This window comes from Anabrus simplex, chromosome 1, assembly GCF_040414725.1.
Source record: "Anabrus simplex isolate iqAnaSimp1 chromosome 1, ASM4041472v1, whole genome shotgun sequence".
NCBI classification, from domain to species: Eukaryota; Metazoa; Arthropoda; class Insecta; order Orthoptera; family Tettigoniidae; genus Anabrus; species Anabrus simplex.
In genome coordinates, this window is record NC_090265.1 from 1,532,794,320 (window position 1) to 1,532,800,440 (window position 6,121).

A 6,121-nucleotide genomic window follows, 5' to 3' on the forward strand; every position below is an offset into this window, starting at 1 on the left:
TTGTAAATCAAATTATAGAAATTGTTTCAATGAGACTGTGTTATGTACGCTCATGTTCATAAAAACAGAACACGTTGAAAGATTGGATGTAAGAAGTTCATATTCACAGGACACGTTCATTGGCATGTTCTGCAGAAACGATTAGCATTTCATTCACTTAGATTCAGCATGTGTCCAGTTGCCTAGTAGGCACTGATAGCTTGTTCCATGCGTGATGGCATCGACGCGTTTCAGGCCCAAATGCCGTCCTGGGGTATAGCCATCCATGCTGCATTCACCTGGTTCCACATTTCATCTTTGGTGGTTGGCATTGGCTCACAGTGCCGCATCCTTCGTTTCACCATATTCCGCACATTTTCGTTTGGCGACAAGTCCGGTGATTGGGCGGGCCAGGGCAACAGTCTGACATCCTGCGACAACAAGAACGCACATGTTCGTGCAGCAACATGTAGTTGCGCATTGTCCTGCTGAAATATGGCGTCTGGGGTGTCGTGCAGAAAGGGTATGGCTACGGGTCGCAGGATGTCATTCACGTTAGTCAAACTGATCACAGTACCCTGGACACGCACCAACTGTGATTTGTGGTTGTACCCAATAGCACCACAAGGCCTTGAGTTGGCGCTGTATGTCTTGTGCGAATGCAGTCAATGTGATGCCTCTCCCCCTATCTGCGGCGAACCAAAATGTGGCCATCATTTTCAAACAAACAACCTGGATTCGACCGAAAATACTATCTGCTGCCATTCCTATCCCCAGTGACGTCGCTCCATACACCATTGCAATCTAGTATATTTATGCACACTAGTCAAAGGTAAGCGGAGGAATGGAGAATGCGCTGATAACCCAGACCGTAATAAACGGCGGCGGACTGTCACTCCTGAGAGTGCACGACGTGTTATACTGCTCCACTGTTGGGCCAGAGCCGAGAAGAATGTACATCTGTCCTGCAATGCCATTCGGATGAGGTGTCGATCTTCTCAGGGGTGGTCTAGTTGGTGGGCCCAGACCCATCACGTCCTGTTCTACGGCTTTCTGTGAACCATTCTCTACACACCCGTTGCACTGCCTACACACTTCGTCACACACGAGCAGCAATTTCCCGGATGGATGCATCACGTTGTCTCATGCCTGTAATGCGCCCTCTTTGAAACTCACGTATTTGACGGTACGGTTCTCGCATACGTCTGCGAGGCATCCTGCACGTCCGCTCAAGTCACACTGATACATTTCCTTCGGTTTATAGCGACAACGTGAGCCGCAGGCACATTTTACCAGTCGGTGGTATTGCGTCGAAATATCGATGTGCACCTTGAATCTGAGGGCCGACATGATTCTAATGCCAGTCATTTCTTCAGAACACACTAATGCACATGTCCTGTGAGTATGAATTTCCTATCTCTAGTCTTTCAAGGCGTTCTGTGTTTTATGATCATGAGTGTATGTTTACTCTTGTAGCTTTAATGAGTCTTTCACTAATTCACCTGTAGCAGCTGACATGCACAGATTATTATCACGGTTAAGCAAGACTAAGTACCGTTACTATATATTAAGCTTATTTAACATCACTACCACGAATGTTATTCATATATTTGTAAGTATAGTGTGTGTAATTATGTAGTTAAGTATCGTTTGTATTCTAACGAACGTGCGTACATCATACGTACGTGTTTCTAATTATTGGATTTGTATCTGTCAGAAACACGATAGATCAATTAAGAAGGGGAAATGTTGGAAAAAACTGAAAATAAAATATCCCCATGACGTCATGAACCTAACAGTCGGAGTCGGAACAAAAACAAGGTTTTATAGCGCGAGGTATTTCAGGAAAGATGAAAGTGAACAGCCTAGCACAAATAAGTAGGAAGTCATCACCCTCAGCTAGTGACTCCAGTGTTGAGAGCCACGAAGTTTTCACCCCTTTTAATCCATTCTTAAAACAAGCAGTGAATACCATGTATGTATTCTAAAATCCAATTCACAGAGGAAACGTTATGGAAGTGTTTTCAGTTTCATGCGTCGTTCGTTCGTTCGTTCGTTCGTTCGTTCGTTCGTTCGTTCGTTCGTTCGTTCGTTCGTTCGTTCGTTCGTTCGTTCGTTCGTTGGTTGGTTGGTTGGTTGGTTGGTTGGTTGGTTGGTTGGTTGGTTGGTTGGTTGGTTGGTTGGTTGGTTGGTTGGTTGGTTGGTTGGTTGGTTGGTTGGTTGGTTGGTTGGTTGGTTGGTTGGTTGGTTGGTTGGTTGGTTGGTTGGTTGGTTGGTTGGTTGGTTGGTTGGTTGGTTGGTTGGTTGGTTGGTTGGTTGGTTGGTTGGTTGGTTGGTTGGTTGGTTGGTTGGTTGGTTGGTTGGTTGGTTGGTTGGTTGGTTGGTTGGTTGGTTGGTTGGTTGGTTGGTTGGTTGGTTGGTTGGTTGGTTGGTTGGTTGGTTGGTTGGTTGGTTGGTTGGTTGGTTGGTTGGTTGGTTGGTTGGTTGGTTGGTTGGTTGGTTGGTTGGTTGGTTGGTTGGTTGGTTGGTTGGTTGGTTGGTTGGTTGGTTGGTTGGTTGGTTGGTTGGTTGGTTGGTTGGTTGGTTGGTTGGTTGGTTGGTTGGTTGGTTGGTTGGTTGGTTGGTTGGTTGGTTGGTTGGTTGGTTGGTTGGTTGGTTGGTTGGTTGGTTGGTTGGTTGGTTGGTTGGTTGGTTGGTTGGTTGGTTGGTTGGTTGGTTGGTTGGTTGGTTGGTTGGTTGGTTGGTTGGTTGGTTGGTTGGTTGGTTGGTTGGTTGGTTGGTTGGTTGGTTGGTTGGTTGGTTGGTTGGTTGGTTGGTTGGTTGGTTGGTTGGTTGGTTGGTTGGTTGGTTGGTTGGTTGGTTGGTTGGTTGGTTGGTTGGTTGGTTGGTTGGTTGGTTGGTTGGTTGGTTGGTTGGTTGGTTGGTTGGTTGGTTGGTTGGTTGGTTGGTTGGTTGGTTGGTTGGTTGGTTGGTTGGTTGGTTGGTTGGTTGGTTGGTTGGTTGGTTGGTTGGTTGGTTGGTTGGTTGGTTGGTTGGTTGGTTGGTTGGTTGGTTGGTTGGTTGGTTGGTTGGTTGGTTGGTTGGTTGGTTGGTTGGTTGGTTGGTTGGTTGGTTGGTTGGTTGGTTGGTTGGTTGGTTGGTTGGTTGGTTGGTTGGTTGGTTGGTTGGTTGGTTGGTTGGTTGGTTGGTTGGTTGGTTGGTTGGTTGGTTGGTTGGTTGGTTGGTTGGTTGGTTGGTTGGTTGGTTGGTTGGTTGGTTGGTTGGTTGGTTGGTTGGTTGGTTGGTTGGTTGGTTGGTTGGTTGGTTGGTTGGTTGGTTGGTTGGTTGGTTGGTTGGTTGGTTGGTTGGTTGGTTGGTTGGTTGGTTGGTTGGTTGGTTGGTTGGTTGGTTGGTTGGTTGGTTGGTTGGTTGGTTGGTTGGTTGGTTGGTTGGTTGGTTGGTTGGTTGGTTGGTTGGTTGGTTGGTTGGTTGGTTGGTTGGTTGGTTGGTTGGTTGGTTGGTTGGTTGGTTGGTTGGTTGGTTGGTTGGTTGGTTGGTTGGTTGGTTGGTTGGTTGGTTGGTTGGTTGGTTGGTTGGTTGGTTGGTTGGTTGGTTGGTTGGTTGGTTGGTTGGTTGGTTGGTTGGTTGGTTGGTTGGTTGGTTGGTTGGTTGGTTGGTTGGTTGGTTGGTTGGTTGGTTGGTTGGTTGGTTGGTTGGTTGGTTGGTTGGTTGGTTGGTTGGTTGGTTGGTTGGTTGGTTGGTTGGTTGGTTGGTTGGTTGGTTGGTTGGTTGGTTGGTTGGTTGGTTGGTTGGTTGGTTGGTTGGTTGGTTGGTTGGTTGGTTGGTTGGTTGGTTGGTTGGTTGGTTGGTTGGTTGGTTGGTTGGTTGGTTGGTTGGTTGGTTGGTTGGTTGGTTGGTTGGTTGGTTGGTTGGTTGGTTGGTTGGTTGGTTGGTTGGTTGGTTGGTTGGTTGGTTGGTTGGTTGGTTGGTTGGTTGGTTGGTTGGTTGGTTGGTTGGTTGGTTGGTTGGTTGGTTGGTTGGTTGGTTGGTTGGTTGGTTGGTTGGTTGGTTGGTTGGTTGGTTGGTTGGTTGGTTGGTTGGTTGGTTGGTTGGTTGGTTGGTTGGTTGGTTGGTTGGTTGGTTGGTTGGTTGGTTGGTTGGTTGGTTGGTTGGTTGGTTGGTTGGTTGGTTGGTTGGTTGGTTGGTTGGTTGGTTGGTTGGTTGGTTGGTTGGTTGGTTGGTTGGTTGGTTGGTTGGTTGGTTGGTTGGTTGGTTGGTTGGTTGGTTGGTTGGTTGGTTGGTTGGTTGGTTGGTTGGTTGGTTGGTTGGTTGGTTGGTTGGTTGGTTGGTTGGTTGGTTGGTTGGTTGGTTGGTTGGTTGGTTGGTTGGTTGGTTGGTTGGTTGGTTGGTTGGTTGGTTGGTTGGTTGGTTGGTTGGTTGGTTGGTTGGTTGGTTGGTTGGTTGGTTGGTTGGTTGGTTGGTTGGTTGGTTGGTTGGTTGGTTGGTTGGTTGGTTGGTTGGTTGGTTGGTTGGTTGGTTGGTTGGTTGGTTGGTTGGTTGGTTCCCCATGAAGATATACAGGTCCGTACGACCATTCAACATGATGCCGCCCCACAACATGACGTCAACACCCCCATACTGGTCCCGTTCCACGATGTTCCTGTGGTTGTATCGGCTATCTGGTTCTCTCCAGATTAATGTGCGACGGGAATCGTTCTGCAAACTGAAGCGGGATTCATCTGTGCAGAGCACATGCCTCCATTCATTCATGGTCCAGTTGCGATGTTGACTACTCCACAGTAAACGGGCCAGTCTCTGTGCTGAAGTGAGCGGAACGCACACCGCTGGTCGTCGGGCAAACAACCCTGCAGTTCTAAGCCTCTGGTACACAGTTTGCCGGGAAACGGCAACCCCTGACACGGCTGCAAGCTCCGCCGACAGATGTCTAGCAGGTGCACTCCGATTTCGTCGGGCGGTTAAGGCCAGATATCGGTCCTGCTGTGTGGTGGTTACCCTTGGTCGACCTGCTACTGGCCTACGATTAACATCTCCTGAGTCTGCAAATCGTCTCCAAAGGCTGGAAATGACACTTTGTGGCACATTCAAGGATACGGCGACTTCGGTCTGTGTTTGGCCTGCTTCCAGACGGCCGAGTATTCTACCCTGCAAAACGGGGTCCAAATGGCGTCGTTGTGCCATTATGTTGTCAAGTTCATCACGAGGCTACACTACGCACACGATAACAGGGCAAACACGACTGAGGGAATATGGGGCGCAGGCACTGGCTGTGTTTACCGTGCGGTTACGCTGCTAGTCAAAGCAGGGAACACTTCTTTCCTATAAAGAGCAAACACGTAAGGTTAGTAGGTGCATATGTCGTGCGATTTGCGATCTATTTCCTGTTGCCCTACATACTCGTAACTTTTTTTTTTTTTTTTGCTAGTTGCTTTACGTAGCAGCGACACAGATAGGTTTTATGGCGACGATGGGACAGGGAAGGGCTGGGAGTGGGAAGGAAGCGGCCGTGGCCTTAATTAAGGTACAGCCCCAGCATTTGCCTGGTGTGAAAATGGGAAACCACGGAAAACCATTTTCAGGGCTGCCGGCAGTAGGGTTTGAACCTACTATCTCCCGAATACTGGATACTGGCCGCACTTAAGCGACTGCAGCTATGCAGCTCGGTACTCGTAACTTATGCTTGACTTTTGGACACTAGTGTATATACCCACGTAAGTGGAACCACACTACGTCTGAGACGAGAATGAGATTCTGATCAATATCTCTATCATGCACTTTATTGTCCGACTCGTTGGCTGAATGGTCAGCGTACTGGCCTTTGGTTCAGAGGGTCCCGGGTTCGATTCCCGGCCGGGTTAGGGATTTTAACCTTCATTGGTTAATTCCGGGGGCTGGGTGTGTTTGCTGTCCCCAGCATCCCTGCAACTCACACACCACACATAACACTATCCTCTTCCACAATAACACGCAGTTACCTACACATGGTTGGTTGGTTGGTTGGTTGGTCCGCCTTACAAGGGCTGCACTCGGCTAGAAATAGCCACACGACATTATTATGCACTTTCTTCTCCAAGATTTCCAAGAGATTTCTGAGGAGAATATTAATGCATTAACCGATGTCCGATGTACGTCACCTGCCTTGCTT